The following is a 20156-nucleotide window of genomic DNA, read 5'->3' as shown; positions in this document are numbered from 1 at the left end:
TATCAAAAAATCCCAGACTAAAATTGAGGTAATAGTGTCTTTCTTTCTCTTAAAGATTTATTTATTTATGTAAGAGAGAGAGATAGTGTGTGTGCTTGAGCAAGCAGGGCAGGGCAGGCTAGGGGGAGAGGGAGAGGGAAAGAAACTCAAGCAGACTCCCCCCACTGAGCACAGAGCCTGATGTGGGGTTGATCTCAGCACCCTGAGATCATGACCTGAGCTGAAACCAAGAGTCCTACCCTTAACTGAATGAGCCACCCAGGTGCCCTGAGGTAATAGTTTCCAATAGGTCTCTTTACTTCTACATTTCTGTTCTATTGGCATATACTTTATTTGCTGGCCCAGATTACAACCACAGACTTTACAATTTGATGAGAGCCAAACCTTTTTTTTTTTTTTTTAAGATTTTATTTATTTATTTGACAGAGAGAGAGTACAAGCGGGGGGAGTGGCAGGGAGAGGGAGAAGCAGACTTCCTGCTGAGCAGGAAGCCCCATGTGGGGCTGGATTCCAGAACTCTGAACCGAAGGCAGATGCTTAACCAGCTGAGCCACCCAGGTGCCCCAGTGAGAGCCAAAAGTTTGCACTTCACTGCCAAACCATCTTTTTGCTCATTCACTCAGCTCTGCATCAGGAACTACACAAGAAAAGAAAAATATAAAAGAGAATACTAGAACTACTCTAACTGAACTTAGATATTCCTGATAATCTATTTTGGGAGGATCAATAAAATAGAAATCAAAATAAAAACTCCAAGAGAAAATCAACCACTGGACATTTATGTAAATATGTCCCAATGTCAGGAACTGTGTCTTAGGAGTAAATGAAGACAGGCCTGGCAAAGCTAGCCAGGCTCAGCCCTCTGGCATATGCAGGCCAAAAATGGCTCCCCTCTGAGCCCTGACACGGCACTGGACGGTGGCAAGACTCTCTGTAGTCGGCATCATGTAACCTCGAGGCAACGAGGCATGATTGTGCTTGATGGGCAATGAGAAACTCTACTCAGAACTTGAATGTCAGATCCAGGTGACATGGCCTGCAAAAGCCTGTTTTGTAATTTAAGGTAATTATGCTAAAATTTCAAGTGATGTGTTTGGTGGGAAAAGCAGTTTGGTAAGGTTAACTACAAAGATCTCACACTAGACAGGAAAATTAGCCTGACCATGTCTCTCACTAGGATATAAGGAGATTTGAAAAGTCTTATGTCCTCTGATACCATTTGCTATTATATTATTTCTATTTAATTGAAGTCAACTCTAACTTCTATAAGTTTGCAACCACAGTGTGCTCATTAGTGTTCAATTTTCACCAAGTTTTAAACCCACTCCTTCAGAAAATTCAGGCCTGTCCACTCTCAAGAAATCATGTGGCATTGGACCAAAATTTGTTGCCTTTACTGAAACCTGGCCCAACACCAAAGCTGTCACCCAGGGCTGCACAGGCTATAAAATATACAATCCCCAGCAATATCATTCACTAGGACAATTAGGTAAGTAGCATTCCCGGGAGCTGTGTAGCACACCAAATGCACAGCTGTACATGTGGACTCTGCCTAAGACCCACACATAGTAATTTAAGCCTGCTCAGCCTTTAATATTGTACTTTATGTTCCCTAAACCCTGCTAGAATGTAAGCTCCCAGAGGACAAGGATTTTGTCAGTTTTGTTCCCCAATATATGCCAAGTACCTAGAACAGTGCCTGTTCCAAAGCAAATACTCAATAAATATGTGTTAAGTTAATGTGTCAAAGGCAGATTAAATCTAAAGCAGATAAGACGATAAGACTAGTGTTTAAATAATGGTAATGAGGAAAGGAAATCATAAAATCATAAAAGGAGCCAAGACAGTGGCCTAAGTGGTATAAGCACTTATTAAATCTCTTTTGAAGATGGAGCCCTTCGATGTTACCTGAAAAGGAAATTTTTACGTTTATAGCTTTGATTATTGACATATAAAGGACACACAGAAACTTTTGCCCATCCCATATATTATTTTCTGATTCACACTTCACGAGAGCCTAGGACATAAACTGAAAAAAGCAGTGACCATCAAGGATCCATTGAGGGGTGCCTGGGTGGCTCAGTCATTAAGCGTTTGCCTTCGACTCAGGTCATGATCCCAGGGTCCTGGGATCGAGCCCCACATCGGGCTCCCTGCTCCGCGGGAAGCCTGCTTCTCCCTCTCCCACTCCCCCTGCTTGTGTTCCCTCTCGCACTCTCTCTGTGTCAAATAAATAAATAAAGTCTTTAAAAAAAAAAAAGAATTCATTGAAAGATGAAGTGAAGATAATAATACTGGTAGCAGAGAGGATACATTAAAATAATGGCTTCAAAATGACTACTTCAAAATTCCAGACTTCATGGGCAAAGAGCCACATCTAAGGAATAGATAGGGACTATCTTCTGAAAAGCAAAACTCCCCCAAGGAGGTAAGTGACCCAAACCTGAAAGCAAACATTGAATAATGATAGCCAAACAGGGTAAGAAAGAAGAAGGTGGTATCAAGAGGCATTCCCAGCGAAAGCATGAGTCTCTTTCCTTTTGAGGTGCCTCTGAAATAACATTAATACAACAATTTGAGAACAAAATGCTCAAAGCTTTAAAACTATTGATGGGTGTTTATCTGAGATGGTCCTGAGGTGGCCCCGGCAGTAGAATTAAGTTTGCTGTTCCCAAGGGTCTTCTGTATGATTATTATTCAAATTGGCAACCGTAATTTACTCATAAAGTTTGGTGAACGAAACAGGGGAGGCTTTCTCTCTCTGCTGACTCCTTTCACTGTCACACTGTTAGGTGAGGATATTGCATACATTTTGACAGTCAGGTGTTGTATAGTCTGAAAACTCAAGCGGTAGAAAATAATACAATTTCTCATGTTGTCATTTTGCCAAAAAATGACATTATACTGAATAATATAAAAACCTATGTCATTGGCAAAGCTGCCCTAAATGCTGCACTCAAAAATAAATAAGGGTTTGCCCTGAAAAATCTTGACCTTATGCAACACTGTCAATTAACCCAGAAAAGACATGAACATAACTGGTGTTCACTCCTATCCCAACACTTTCAGTTCCTATAATAAAAACAGCAAGTTTCTGAAAACTTCAAAACCATGAAAAACTGCCCACCTTTTAATATAAGGCCAAGAGCAGGGGGGTGAAGACAAATGAGGGGGAAGGGTGTGACAGGAAGAAAAAAGTACTACAACTTATTTATTTAAATATTTTTAAAATATTTTTAATATTTAAATAAAAAAATTATTTACTTAAAACCTCAAAAGATAAACCCAACATTTTCTCTCCATGTTGGTAATGAAACTTGTTATTTGGATGACATTTATTAGTGTCATTAGATTTGTTATTAGATGAACTTATAAGTTCAAGTATTTCACAAAAAAATATGTTTTCTATTTAAATAATCTTCGCCATTTGGTTTAATATCTAGTATCTTTAAGTGAATAGCCAAGCTCTGTGTCTGTGTATGTGTGTGTGTGTGTGTGTGGTATTCAGTCCAAATTAAATCACTTGGTTGGCTTTTATTTTCCTGGCCATTTAATACCTATCTGTGTTATTTTCATGTTGTCACAGAAATAGAAAGGAAAAAAAGACAAGTAGGAAGTAATCTGTACATGTATAACTCTAAGTTCTTCATAACACATTTTGTCCCCATTTCCTTCACACTATCTGTCTACATATAAGTAAGTTTCCCCTGATTGTTCCTAGTTATAAAAGGACTACCACTTCTACTTCTATCTGTTTAATCATTGGTCTCATGTCTCCCCACCTCTACATTGCCCCAACTACTGCCAAAGTACATGTCCTTATCCCCATCTAACCCAAAAGTTACTGATTACCAGTTTTATTACTGATTACTGTTTCTATAAATTCATCCTTAAGAACTGTCAACACTGACCTTCTAATAGAATGTGATATTTGTGTTTTGTTTGCTTTTTAAGACTTAGGGAAGGGAATTGCAGATATGGAACACAAAAGTTGCCTAGATTAAAACTATGTTGTTTTGTTGTTATTGTTTTGAGAGAAAGAGAGAGCATGCACGTGCACACGAGCAGGGTGTGGCAGAGGGAGAGGGAAAAAGAAAATGCTAACTCCATGCTGAGCATGGAGCCAACGTGGGCTTGGTCTCACAACCCTGAGATCATAACTTGAGCTGAAATCAAGAGACGCTTAACTGACTGAGACACCCAGGTGCCCCTAAAAGTTGCCTAGATTAAAACTATGGCTTGAAACAAAAGATCATGAACTATGGTATATATAATCACAATAATTATCATTTGATAATTCTACTTAGGATCCAGCAGGTGAATGAATAATGATGTTTAATCTTAACATTGATAAACATAGTAGATAGTAGGGCACCTGGGTGACTCAGTTGGTTAAGTGTCTGCCTTCAGCTCAGGTCATGTATGATCATCGAGGTCTCAGCTCAGCAGTGAGTCAGGGGAGATGAAATATTGAGCCATCTCTGTATCCCTGTAATAAATCCCACTTGATCATGGTGAATGACCCCTTTAATGTCACATCGTTGAATGTAACTTGCTAATATTTTGTTGAGGATTTTTGAAATGATATGCAGCTATAGGAAAAATGAGATCCTGCCATTTGTGACAACATGGATGGATCTAGGGGGTATGATGCTAAGTAAAATAAGTCAGACTGAGAAAGATAAATATATGATTTTACTCATATGTGGAATCTAAAAACAAAAATGAACTAATAAAAAGAAGAATCAGACCTATAAATATAGAGATTAAACTGATGGTTGCAGAGTTGGGGAAAGGAGAGTGGGAGATACAGCCTTCCAGTTATGGAATGGATAAGTCACAGGAATAAAAGGCACAGCACAGGGAATATAGTTAATGATATTTTAATAGCACTGTATGGTGAAAGATAGTAGTTACACTTGTGGTAAGCGTGCCATATTGTATAAAGAAGTTGAATCACTATCTTATATACCTGAAACTAGTGTAACATTGTATGTCAACTATACTCAGATTTATATTTTTTTTAAATCGGGGGGAGAGGAAGTTGATTAGTTAGCTTTAGTCCCAATCATCTCTAAAATGTTATCAATCTTAAACAGTTTGGGAGGGTTTCTTGTTTGTTTTTTTTAATTACTAGTACTACTACTACTATTACTTTTCCAACCAGAAAATTGACGTATAGACCTTTAAAAAAATTCCAATTTCAAGTTATTTTCACCCTACAATTTTCATCAACTTAACCATTTTCATAGGTATTTTTTCATTTTGTACCCCATTAACAATAGATACATTGTGAATTCACTGAGCTTTCGCTCCTGCAAAGAATGAGTTTGTGATAAATGCTACCTCCACATTTTTTTCTCTCTTAATAATCTACTTCAGTGCATAGAATCCTAAAATTTCATATATTAATTATTATATTCATATATTCCTCTGAACAGTTAGAAATTTAAATTCATGAAACATTTTCAAGATACAGTCAAATCTATACATTAATGTAAAACATTTAATATAATAAAATGAGATCAATCCAATGTTTTAGTGAACTGTTCATAATAGGATTACATATGATACCTCAAAAATTATAAACATTTAAGGACAAAGTAACTGTTTATTGTTTTAATTCCCCCTCAAATTGTAGCTATATCTCTTTATTCACAGTCTTATTTGGAATCCCTCTGTTATATCAAAAAGCTTCAAATATTACCCTGTAAATGATAAATATGTATTATAAATAAATTATGTATTATATAAATATATACACAATAATGATACAGCTCAGTTAAGAAAATGCTTTTTAAAAATTATTACTGTATTTTTTTAAAGCTATGGCATTAAGATGATATTTTTCCATTAATGGCATTCTTACTATAGTTATTAAAATTACTACTTGGTATCTAATGAACAGCACACATCAATCAGATTTTCTAAATGATTTTCAGCATACTCGGGATAGATGCTAAAGAATTGCCTCAAGATGACTTTGGGGCAATGTATTAAGACCCTAGAGTAGGTCTATCCACCATAGGGTCCCAATTATGATGTAGAGCACTCACTCTGAAATTTAAAAATTCAGTAAGTTTCTTTCCACCCCTTTCTTTCCCTTAACAGCTAGGGGTGACCAAGTCTGAGCCCAGAGAAAAAAGGAATAATTTAATGAAGTAAACAATTTAGTGTCAAGTTCTGGTTTAGATGATAATAGAATACAAGGTATCTGTTGAGGACGCTGAGCTCAGAAATTGGCCAAACTTAAATTAGGATCTGACTTCTAACACTGTGTGATCTTGTGCAATTTAAGTAACCTGTAAGTTTCAGTCTCCTAATCTGTAAAGTAGAAACAAAGCAATATATTTTCAAATGATAGTAGAGAGAGTAAAAATAAGATAATGTACCCAAATTACTTAGTGGAGTACCTAGTACTCAAGTAATCAGGTCAGTAAATGACAGCTATCAATATGATTACTATATATTTTGTCTTGTTATTTCTTAACAATTAGTTTGTGAGCCTTAGTTTTACAAATAAGGAAATAAGGTCCACAGTTTATGTGGTGGTTTTTAAAACTTAAGAGGCAGCATAAAACCACAGTGAAGTCATGGGGGCTTGTTAGAACTCACAGTTCCATCTTCTGCCATGTTTCATAAGAAACTGGCTATAAACTGTTGAGAACTAGTGAGGCAGAGTGTACAAGTTCTGGTTCAAGATGGCAATAAAATATGCTCTTGAACTCACCTTCTCCCATGGACATACCTAATCTATAGAGACACACGGGGCAACTCCATCTGAAAGAAATTGAGAAACAAGCTGACTGACTCCTACACATTGGGCAAACAAGAAAATACCAACCTTAAAATGGTCTTGACACACCTTCAGCTACTGAGAACCACTAAGAACAAAGAAGATGGTTTGAACAATCAATAATTTGAGAGACAATTAAGAGCTAGTGATGGGTTGAATAATAATGTTCATCTCCTACAAGACTACAAGAGATGGGTGCATTATCTAAAGCATAGATACCCAACAGAGAGTCAAGGAAAATTAAAAAAAAAAAAAAAGTTGTTCCAAACAAAAGATAAAACTCCAGAAAGAGACTTAAGGAAATGTAGGTAAGTGATTTGGCTGATAAAGAGTTCAAAATAATAGTCATAAAGATGCTCACTGAGGTCAGGAGAACAATGCGTGAGCAAAGTGACAATTTCAGCAAAGATATGGAAAATATACGAAAGTGCTAAACAGAAATAACAACTCAAAAATACAACAATGGAACTGAAAAAAGCTAGGTCAAACAAATGAAAGGATCAAAGAACTCAAAAACTGGGCAGTGAAATTCATCCAATTAGAAAAGAAAAAAGATAAAAGAAAAAAGAACAAAAATAGCTTAAGGAACTTATGGGGTATCATAAAAAAAACAAATATTCACATAAGTCTAGAAGGAGAAGAGAGAAAAAAAAGGGACAGAAATATTTTTCTAAGAAAAAAAAACAAATGAGCAAAGGGGGAAAAAGAGGGAAAGGGAGAGAGAGAGAGGGGGGGAGGGAGGGAGGAAGGGAGAGAGAGAAAGGGAAACCAGGAGAGACTCTTAACTATAGAGAACAAACTGATGGTTACCAGAGGGGAGGGGGGAGGTGGGTGAGGGGATGGGTGAAATAGGTGATGGGGATTATGGAGTACACTTTTTGTGATGAGCACTGGCTATTGTATGGAAGTGTTGCATCACTAAATTGTACAGATGAAAATAATATCACACTGTATGTTAACTGACTGGAATTTAAATAAAAACTTAAAAAAATAAATATTATTCAAAGAAATAATGGCTGAAAACTTACCTAACTCAGGGTAAGAAACAAACATCCAGATTCAGGAAGCTCATAGAATTCCAAATAAAAATAATCCAAAGAGACACACACCATGAGACATAATTAAATTGTTAAAAGTTAAGGGGCGCCTAAGTGGCTCAGTCAGTCAAACGGCTGCCTTCACCTCAGGTCATGATCCCAGCATCCTACTATCGAGCCCCACATTGGGCTCCCTGCTCAGCAGGGAGTCTGCTTCTCCCTCTCTCTGCTCTTGTGCTTTCTGGCTTGCTCTCTTTCTCTCCCTCTCAAATAAATAAAATCTTTTATTAAAAAGTTAAAAAAAAAACAAGGAGAGAATCTTAAAAGCAGCAAAAGAAAAATAACTTATTAACAAGACCTCAAAAGACCTTCAGCAAACTTAAGCAGAAATTATGCAGGTTAGAAGAGAGTGCATGAGATACTCAAATTGCTTAAAAAAAAAAAAAAGAAAAGAAAAGAAAAACCACTACCAAACAAGAATACTCTACCCAACAAAGCTGTACTTCAGAATTGAAGGAAAGATAAAGTGTTTTCCAGACAAGCAAAAGCTGAAAGAGTTTATCACCACTAAATCAGCCTTACAAGAAATGGTACAGGGATGTGAAACTAAAATGAAAAAAATTAGTAGCAGGAAAACACATTAAAGTATAAGCCTCACTAGTAAAAGTAAATATAAAATTAAATTCAGAATACTTATATTGTAATGGTGGCAGGCAAATCACTTATAAATATACTATGAAGGTTAAACATGCACAAAAAATTTTAATAAACTATAACTGCAATAATTTTTTCATGGATATACATGGTAAAAAGATGTAAATTGCTACTGCAAAAACAAAGTGTGGGGGTAGGAAAAGTCAAGAAGTAGAGCTTTGTATGCATTTGAAGTTAAATAGCTATTGGGCTCAAGTAGACTGTCATAAATATAAAATGTTCTATATAAACATCATGGTAACAACAAAGCAAAAACATATAGTAGATACATATAAGATCAAGAGAAAGGAATCTAGGCATAAGATTAAAGAAAATAATCAAATCACAAAGAGGGCAAGAGAAGAAGAAACAAAGGAATTACAAAGCAGCCAAAAACAGTTACTAAAGTAGCAATAAGTCAATACCTATCAATAATTATTTCATAAATGGACTAAATTCACCAATCACAACCAAAGGGTTAATAAAGAAATAAAAAGATATCAAAAAACACATGAAGACAAATGAAAATAAAAACACAGCAGTCCAAAATCTTTAGGATGCAGCCAAAGCAGTTCTAAGAGAGAAGTTTATAGCAATACAGGCCTATCTCAAGAAACAAGACAAAATCTCAAACAACCTCACCTTACACCTAAAGAAAGTAGAAAAAGAAGAACAAAGCACAGACCTAGTATGAGGAAGGAAATAATAAGAGTGGAATTAAATGAAATAGAACCCCCCCAACCACACAGACACACACAGACACACACACACACACACACACACACACACAGACACAAAATAGAAAAAATATAAACCAAGTTGATAAAACTTTAGCCAGATTCATCAAGAAAAAGAGGGAGAGGACTCTAAATAAAATCAGAAATGGAGGAGAAATCGCAATCAACAGAGCAGAAATGCAAAGAATTTTAAGAGTATTATAAAAAAAATTATATGCCAACCAACTGGACAACCTAAAATAAATAAATTCCTATAAATGTACAATCTTCCAAAACTGACTCAGAAAAAAATAGGAAACTTAAACAGACCAATTAATAGTAATAAATTGAACTGGTAATCAGAAAACTCCCAAAAAGCAAAAGTTCAGAAACCTTTGTCTTCACAGATGAATTCTACCAAACATTTAAAGAAGAGTTAATACCTATTCTTCTCAAACCATTCAAAAAAAAAAAAAAAAAAAAGAAGAGGAAGGAAAACTTCCAAATTCATTCTGTGAGGTCAGCATTACCTGACTCCAAAAGCAAAGACATCACAAAAGACAACCATAGTCCAGTATTTCTGATGAAAATAGATGCAAAAATCCTTAATAAAATATTAGCAAACTAAATTAATTAATACATTAAAAGAATTATTCACCATGGTCAAGTGGGATTTATTCCAGTGATGCAAGGTGGTTCAATACTATCAAATCAATGTGATAATCACATTAACAAGAAGAAAAATAAAAACCATATGATCATCTCAATAGATACAGAAAAATCATTTGACAAAATACAACATCTGCTCATGATAAAACTCTCAACAACTTAGGTTTAAAAGGAACATACCCCAACATAATAAAGCCATATACAAAAATCCCACTGATAACATCAAACTCAATGGTGAAAACCTGAAAGCCTTTCTTCTAAGATCAGAAACAAGGCAAGGAGGTCCACTGTCAACACTTTTAATCAACATAGTACTGGGAGTCCTAGCCACAGCAATCAGAGAAGATATAAAATGTATCCAAATTAGCAAGAAAGAAGTAAAACTGTCACTGTTTCCAGATGGCATACTATCTATAGAAAACCCTAAAGACTCCACCAAAAAAGCTATTAGAACTAATAAATGAATTCAGTAAAGTTGTAGGATACAAAATTAATATACAGAAATCTGCTGTGTTTTATACACTAATAACAAAGTAGCAGAAAAAGAAATTAAGAAAACAGTCCCATTTACAATTGTACTGAATAGAATAAAATCCCTAAGAATAAATTTAAGCAAGCTGGTGAAGGACCTATACTCTGAAAACTATAAAACACTGATGAAAGAAATGGAAGATGATACAAATGGAAAGATATACCATGCTCATGGATTGGAAGAATATCATTAAAATGTTCGTACTACCTAAAGCAATTTACATTCAATGCAATCCTTATCAAAATACCAAAAGCATTTTCCACAGAACTAGAAAAAATACCAAAATTTGTATGGAGGCACAAAAGACTTCAAATAGCCAAAACTCTTGATAAGAAGAACAAAGTTGGAGGTACCACAATCCCAGATTTCAAACATACTACAAAGCTATAGTGTCAAAAGAGTATGGCGCTAGCACAAGAATAGACACTAGCATAAAAACAGATCAATAGAATAGAATTGAGAGCCAAGAAATAAACTCACATATATACAGTCAACTGATCTATGAATAAGGAGGCAAGAATATACATTGAGGAAAAGCATTGTTTTCAATAAATGGTGCTGTGAAAACTGGATGGCTTCATGGAGAAGAATGAAACTGGACCACTTTTTTATACTAGACACAAAAATAAGCCCAAAATGGATTAAAGTCCTAAATGTGAGACCTGAAACATAAAACTCTACAAGAAAAGAGATAGTAATTTTTTTGGACATCAGCCTTAGCAATATATTTATGGATATGTGTCTTCAGGCAAGAGAAATAAAAGCAAAATTAAACTATTGAGACTACCTCCCCCCAAAAAGCTTTTGCACAGTGAAGGAAAACACCAACAAAACAAAAAAAGCAACCTACTAAAAGGGAAAAGAGATCTGTAAATTATCCAATAAGGGGTTAATGTCCAAAATATATAACAAATTCATACAACTCAACACTAAAAAACAATCAGAGGGACTGTAGCCATTTTTCTAAAGAGGATATACAAAGGACCAATGAATATGAAATGATGCTCAATATCACTCATCATCAGGGAAATGCAAATCAAAATCCTGATAGATCACCTCACACCAGTCAGAATGGTTAGTATCAAAAAGATAAAAAAGGGGAGCACCTAGGTGGCTCAGTCAGTTAAGCATCTGACTCTTGGTTTTGGCTCAGGTCATGATCTCAGGGTCATGAGATCAAGCCCTGAGTCGTGGAGTCTGCTTCAGACTTTTTCTCCTTCTCCCTCCCCCTCTGCCTCTCCCTGCTCCCACATACTGTTTCTTTCTCTCTAAAATAAATAAATTAAATCTTAAAAAAAAAAAGATAAGAAATGACAAGTATTGGTGAGGATGTGAAGAAAAGAGAACTCTTGGGTACTGTTGGTAGGAATGTATATTGGTACAGACCCTGTGGAAAACAGTATTCAAAAAATTAAAAATCATAATGCCATATGGTCCAGTAATTCTGCTACTAATTATTTACCCAAAGAAAACAAAAACACTAATTTGAATATATATATATATGTACACACACACACACACACACACACACACACACACACACACACACCTTTTATTGCAACATTATTTACAATAGCCAAGACAGGGAAGCAACTCAAGCTTCCATTGATCGATAAAGAGATAAAAAAGATAGGATGTGTGTGTGCATGTATGAATATATATGAATATTTCTGTGTTTATATATATTTATAAATTATGGAATATTTATCATAAGAAGAATGAGATCTTGCTATTTGAAAAAACATGAATGGACTTAGTGGGTATTATGCTAGGTGAAATAAGTCAGAAAAAGACAAATAGCATATGATTTCACTTATTTGTGGAATCTAAAAAAAAAAATGAACAAGTGAAAAAAAATACAGAGAATAAACTGGTGGTTGAGGTGGGTAGGGAATAGGTAAAACAGATAAGGGAGAGTAAGAGGTACAAAGTTCCAGTTATAAAATAAGTCATGGAGATGAAAAATACAGCCTACGGAATATAGTCAATAATACTATAATAATGTTAAAAGGTAAGAGATGGTGACTACAGTCACTGTGATGAGTATTGAGTAATGTACTGAATTGTTAAATCAATATGTTATATACCTGAAACTAATATAATGATGTATATCATTATTTTTCAGTAATAAATATACATTTGGACTCAAATAAATTAGAAATGAAAGCAGAGACATTATAACTGATACCACACAAATACAAAGAATCATAAGAAACTATGAACAATTATATAGCAAAAAATTGGACAACCTAGAAGAGATAAATTCTTAGAAACATACAACCTACCAAGACTGAATCATGAAGAAATAGAAAATCTAAATAGACCAGTTACCAGTAAGGAGACTAAACCAGTAATCAAAAATTTGCCAACAAACAAAAGTCCAGGACCAAATGACTTAACTGGTGAACTCTATCAAATATTTAAAGAATTCATAAGAATCCTTTTCAAACTCTATTTAAAAAATAGAAGCAGAGGGAATGCTTCCAAACTCATTTTATGAGACCAGCATTACCCTGATACCAAAGTTAGACAAGGACTATAAGAAAAGAAAATTACAGGCCAATATCACTAAAGAATATAGAAGCAAAATTCTTAAACAAAATATTAGGAAACAGTATTCAACAGCATTCTAAAAGGATCACACACCATGATCAAGTGGTATTCATCCAAAGGATGAAAGAATGTTTCGACACTGGCAAATCAGTCAATGTGTCACACCACTTTAACAAAACGAAGGATAAGGATATGATCATATGAACAGATGCAGAAAGAAACATTGGACAAAATTCAACATCCATTCATGATAAAAACTCTCAACAAAGTAGGTACAGAGGGAATGTACATCAACATAACAAAGGCCAATGATAAGTCCACAGCTACCATCATACTCAATAGGGAAAAGCTGAAAGATTTTACTTTAAGTTATAGGACCAAGATAAGGATCCCACTCATACCACTCATTCAGCATAGTACTGGAAATCTTAGTCCAGAGCAATCAGGAAAAAAAAAAAAAAACAGAAAAGAAAAGGGGAGGGGAGCGAGGGAAGAGAAAGGCATTTATTTAGGAAAGAAACAAGTAAAACTATTTTCAGATTACATTATGTATTGAAACCATAAAGATTCTACCAAAAACCTGTTAGAGTAAACAAATTCAGTAAAGTTGCAAGATATAAAATCAATACAGAAAAATTCATTTGTGTTCATATACATTAATAACAAAGTATCAGAAAGAGAATAAATAAAATACAATTTGAAAATAACCACATTTGCAATTGCAATACTAAAATACCTAGGAATACATTTAACCAAGGAAGCAAAAGGGCAATACACTGAAAACTGTTAAGACACTGATGAAAGAAATAAATGAGGACACATGGAAAGCTATCTCATGTTCATGAATTGGAAGAATATTGTGAAATGTCCACACTACCCAAAGCCACTATAAATTCAACTAATTTCTATCAAAATTCCAATGGCATATTTTTTAGAGAAATAGAAAAACAATACTAAATTATGTATGGAAGGACTAAAGTCCACAAATAGTAAAAGCAATCTAGAGAAAGAACGAAGCCAGAGGCATCATGCTTACTTACTTCAAACTATTTAACACAACTATAGTAATTAAAACAGTATGTTATTGGTATAAAAAAGAAACATGGCTCAAAGAAACAAAAGAGAGCCTAAACTTATTGTATATGGCCAGTTAATTTATGACAAAGAGGCATGAATATACAATAGAGAAAGGATAATTTATTTAATAAGTGGTGTTAGAAAAAGTGGACAAGCACATGCAAAAAAAATAATAAGATAGAACCTTACACCATATCCAAAAATTAATTCAAAATCGGTCAAATACTTGAACATTAAACCCGAAACCATAACACTCCTAGATGAAAACATAGGGGGTGGGTTCCTCGACATTGGTCTTGTCAACAATTACTTGGACTTGATATCCAAAGCAAAGGCAACAAAAACAAAAATAAACAAGTGGGACTACATTAAACTAAAAAGCATCTGCACAGAAAAGGAAACCATCAACAAAATGAAAAGGCAACTAACTAAATGGGAGAAAATATTTGCAAATCATATAACCAATAAGGATTAATAACTAAAATACACAAAGAACTCATACAATTCAATAGAAAAAAAAAAGTCTGTTTAAAAATTGGGAAGAAGAGGGGCGCCTGGGTGGCACAGTGGGTTAAGCATCTGACTCTTGCTTTCAGCTCTGGTTGTGATCTCAGGGTAGTGAGATGAAGCCCCAGAATGGGCTCCAGGCTCAGCCTGGAGTCTGCTTAAGACTCTCTCCCTCTCCCTCTGTCCCTCCTCCCATGCTCTCTCTCTCTAAAATAAATAAATAATATATTTTTAAATGGGAAGAAAAATTTAATAGACATTTTTCCAAAGAAGACATTCAAATGGCCAACAGGTACATGAAAAGGGTGCTCATCATCAGTAATCATCAGGGAAATGCAAATCAAAACCACAATGAGATATTACCTCACAACTGTAAGAATTGCTCTCATCAAAAAAACAAGAGATAAACAAGTGCTGGTGAAGATGTGGAGAAAAGGAAACACTTGTGCATGGTTGTTGGCAATGTAAATTGATACAGTCAGTATGGAAAGCAATATGGAGGTTCCTTGAAAAATTAAATAGAACCACCATATTACACAGCAAACCCAGTGCTGTGTATATATCCAAAATAAATGAAAGATATTAAAGAGTTATCTGCACTCTGGTTTTTTTGCAGCATTATTTACAACAGCCAAGATACAGAAGCAACCCAAGCGTCCTTCTACAGGTGAATGGTGTACTGTTTAATTATATCCCAAAGATGAAATTTTTTTCTTTCTTTTTTTTTAAGATTTTATTTCCTTATTTGAGAGAGAAAGAGAGAGAAACAAAGCATGAGCAGGGGGAGGAGGCAGAGGGAGAGGGAGAGGGAGAAGCAGACTCCTCGCAGAGCAGGGAGCCTGACGCGAGGCTCAATCCCAGGATTCTGGGATCATGACCTGAGCCGAAGGCAGACACTTCACCAACTGAGCCACCCAGGTGCCCCCAAAGCTGAAATTTAAAAAACAAATAAATGGGAGGGCAGCATAAAAATGACCCACATCTTCTCAAGGAAATCATTACTTACAAGATCAAGAATTACCATCTAAAGTGGAACCAGAAGAAGTGACAATATTTTTAGGTGCTACCTTCAGTATCTAAATTTATGCTCAAACTATTACTTGCCTGGTAATAAGAACTGTTTATCCTAAGTGAAACTAACTAGTAAGCCAAATTTTCATCTATCCTCATTTTGAACTGACATATTTTTTCTTTACCCCAAATTAGCTGTACATCCAGCTAATTGCATCAATAAGTGACTAATTAGTAGGTAGCTGTGTGAGCAATTACCTGATTTGCACATGTAAGTGATGCTTATTTCAAGTTTACTTCTCATGCCAAGCTTTAGAAATTTGACTCAGAAGTTCAGGAAGACAAACTGAATCAAAACTGTATCACACCTTGTTTACAATCATAAATAGAGCATAAGTATTACTTGTGATATGCTATTTGAAGTAATGTAAATATCTCAAAATATCTTCAGATTGTACTTTTCAGGTATTTATAAAAAATAAAAACAAAAGCCAAATGTTCCATTTTGTTAAAAATCAAAAGCTTAAATTGTACTCTGTCGGGTGGGCTATGCAACAGGACAAGTGGCAGTAATCTATCTAGGAAATTACAGAATCCTGAATAATCATTTCAAGATTTGAACGAAATAAAAATGACCCTATATCCTGGCAATATTACTACAATCACACAACAATGATTTCTCTCAGCATTTAAATACGGGACAAATAACAGAAGAGATTTTACTGAACTCCCAATCTTTTTCAGCAGGGCATTATAATTTCAAATGGTTGCAATGGTGAATTTAAAAACTTTCAACTATGTGACTCTTAACCTCTCTCTTTGTAATTTACCACCCTCTCCTTCATTTACCAGGTCCCACAAAATAAGAAAAAAAAAGTCATGAACTTTCACAATATACTAAATTACAAATTATTTTCTTTCAAAAATATGTCCCAGGAGTTTCTTGATATTATAAAAGATTTATTTTTGTTACTACATTTTCTACATCAGCCTTTTCAATGAAAAATGCTTTTCATGTAACAAAATGACCTCAAAGTCATTTTAAAATATTCAACAGGTATATATAAGATCCCACATAAATTATTCAACAGATACATATGAGATCCCAAATAAATTGGAAGATATGTATATAGAAAGATTATTTCACCCAGATGCATTGTTTTCTTTCATTAAAAAAAAATTCAACAGGGCTTTAAAAAATACTTGATATATTACTATAGATTCAGAAGGTATAACAATGAACATAATAGACCCAGAGATGTGCAACTTTCCAAAAAAGAAAACATAATATTTACCAGCAAAGTGTGACATGAGACAGAGAATTCAAATATAAATTCAAACATAAATATAAATCATAATAAATATAACAATTTACACATAAGCCAAGCAGATGCTCTCAAAATTTGCTTCTAGGATGTTGTAATTTATTTTACATGTCAGGTAGTAAGCTTTGATATTCTTCCAACATAAGATGTTAAAAATATATTTTATTCCAGATTAGGTTTTTTGTTTTTCCAAATAGATTACTGGTGTCTAGTTACCATGAAAACTTGCAGGTGCATTACTTTTTCCAACCATCATCAATGTGAATAATATCAAACAGCTTTAGTAAGATAATCCATAAACAGGAGCTCCATGGAATTTTCCACATCAGAATAATAAAATTCAGTTATCATTATAAAGTAGATATTACAAACCAATTGAAAATGGATTCTGGTAAAGCTCCATTCATTTGGCACAATTATTTTCTTTAGAAGAAGGACTTTAAGATAATATGGCATGCGAAACTAGGTGTCAGACTACAGTGTGTGCTACTGTGAAAAGGATTTAGAATCTGATATTGGAAAGGGAGTTATATTTAAAGGTCCCATGAAGAAGCTGTGGGTACTATATCAGCTGTTTGGGGATCATGAAGAATTAAGAGATCTCACACTAGGTATGTCCCCCCAAAATAATTTCTTTTATCTTTGTCCCCTGTCACGAGACTTGAACAATCACAAACAGCAAGAATTGGAAATAAATAAAATAATAACTAAGCTGAATACTATTCAAAAAAAAAGTTATGTATAATTTAACTAGCTGTAACATGGGAAAATTTCTTCTCAAACAGGAATGAATGTCCATGTTCATATATTGCCAACCCCAAGTTGTACCCCAAAATACATTATAAATGTCTGCATTATAAACTTAACCAACTCACCTCAAAGGAAGCAACAATGACAGCAAGAGCCTAGTGAAGACCATCCGGTGCCCATCCACATGTTAAACATGTAGCTAGGTTCCTAACAAAGCCCTGTGGCTTGTTCTCAATGACGTTATACACAAGTGCGTAATGAAATTCTCCACCACAAATAAATCTAAAAACAAAAAAAGGATCACACTAAATCTGGGGATTCTTTATCTGTTTTGCCCACACTGCCTATCACAGTTTTCCACTGAGTGAATGAATGATTTCTCTATGTCCGTGAATCCAGCCACAGTATTCAATACTGACCGACTGAGAAATTTACCATTAGGTTAGAAAGTTCAACTGCCTTTTTTCATTTCATTGCAGAATCACCATCACAACTTCTGGGTGGAATGGCTTCTTTGTTTAAGAAGAGAAATGACTGGCAGAGTGGTGCCATGCACAGACTTCAACTGACATGGAGATATAAGAGAAATATCAGAAAGAGAAGTCCCATGAGTGCCAACTACAGCTCTTCCACTGTTTTCTGCAGCTTTACCCTTCAGAGAATCTGCTTCCTTGGGTGTAAAATTACTGCCTGCTTTATCTATTTTCCAGAGAATTGGCTTAAATAAGATGCACTTGAAATGTCTTGTAGACCATAAAGCATTAGTGAAATAAAAGTTATTACTGTATTTCATAGCATAAGAGAAGAAACATGTTATTAGATATGGTCTGTCCCTATTTCTAAACTTCTACTGACAGATCCATTTATTGATGATAAAAATTTACCTTAAATGAAAACCAATCTTTAATGAACCTCTAACCTGTCAATGATTGTAGTATACACAATTTCTGCTTCTACCTTTTGTATAGTCCTCTTTTCCAAGAGCTAACAAGGGACTCTGAGGAAACACAGGCATCTTTATAACTAACTGTACCTTTACCAATTAAGAAGGCAATATACCATGTTCAAATTAATCTGGGTGGGAAATGAAAATTCTGTCTCTTAAAAACCACAGGAAGAATTTGCACAAGCAAATAAACTTGCAACTGGATCTTTTATGTAAATGGTGAAAAGGATCCGTGATCTTTTTTTTTCTTCTGTCTAAAAACAAATACATTTAAAACATCTGAATCATTCCAGATAAACTGACTGAATGCAAATTAACAGTACGGCACTGAGAGCAGCCATTATGGAATAATAATAATAATGCCAATAGTAGACTAATCCCAGTTGCCAAATACACAGATAATTCTGATAGCATAAATGTAGAACAGATATTCTAGTTAATTCTAAATTTCTTGAGAAACAAATCTTATGCTTTCTACTAACAAAGGAAAAAATATGTGGATGAACTACTATCATAACTAAATATAATGTTTGCTGGCATTGTTATTTGTGCACACATTTAAAACCTATTATAAATTATAGACATAAGAATTGTATAAATAAACAGTCTGGATAAGACTCAGTAAGAAAAGCAATTAAACTTACTGTAAAATGTGTTTTTTTTTAAATAAAGTGATGCAGCAGTACAAAAAAGTATCATTTTTTCATGATGCAAATGAAAATAAGCTATTAAAACCATCCTAGACCCACTGAATATTCATCCACATTATAGGACCTTTAAACCATTCAACAATCTGGAAATATTTCTTAGTCCATTCAAGCTACTATAACAAAACACCGCAAACTGGTGGCTTATAAACAACAGAAACAACTTTTTTTAATTTTTTTTTTTAATTTAAATTCAAGTTAGTTAACATACAATGTAGCACTGGTTTCAGGAGCAGAATCCAGTGATTCATCACCCAGTCCTCCCCCTAACAACAGAAATTTCCCACAGTCTGGAGACTAGAAACTCCAAGATCAAATCCAAGATCCAAGGTGCTGGCAGATTTAATGTCTGGTAAGGACCCACTTTCTGGTTCATAGACAGCACCTGTGTCTGTGTTCTCACATGGTGGAAGGGGTGAGCTAGCTCTCTAGGTTCTCTTTTATAAGGGCACTGATCCCAATCATAACATTCCATCCTCATGACATAATTACCACCAAAAGGCCCCACCTCCTAATACCATCACTTTGGGGATTAGAATTTAAATATATGAATTTTAGGGGGACACATTCTCTCTACAGCATTCTCCATAGTTTATAAACAGGGAATGGGCGAGCATGAAGCTATGTTCCTGAACAGGCTTCCTTCTGCTACAAGCAGCTAATTACAAGGCAAAAGGCTACCCCAAAGGCAAGCCTAAGGCAAAAATGGAAAGGAGGAAATTTCTGTCTAAGCCTGAGGCTCCCCTCTTCAAGTATCCATCCTGTCTCCAGGATGCTCCCGTTACATGTACTTCACGAGCTCTCAACGTGCCCTCTTGAATATTGCTGTTGACTTCT

The 20156-nt window shown here is 34.7% G+C and overlaps 1 protein-coding gene across 4 annotated transcripts in view; it reads right to left on the bottom strand.

Annotated features, from left to right (window-relative positions):
- NAALADL2 (N-acetylated alpha-linked acidic dipeptidase like 2) overlaps positions 1-20156 on the bottom strand; it is a 1313911-nt gene that overhangs the window by 988577 nt on the left and 305178 nt on the right. The gene's annotated exons all lie outside the window — the stretch shown is intronic.

This window comes from Zalophus californianus, chromosome 1 (assembly GCF_009762305.2).
Source record: "Zalophus californianus isolate mZalCal1 chromosome 1, mZalCal1.pri.v2, whole genome shotgun sequence".
Classification (NCBI taxonomy): Eukaryota; Metazoa; Chordata; class Mammalia; order Carnivora; family Otariidae; genus Zalophus; species Zalophus californianus.
Note: the sequence above shows the minus strand (reverse complement) of the source record. Positions and strands in the feature narration are given on the sequence as shown.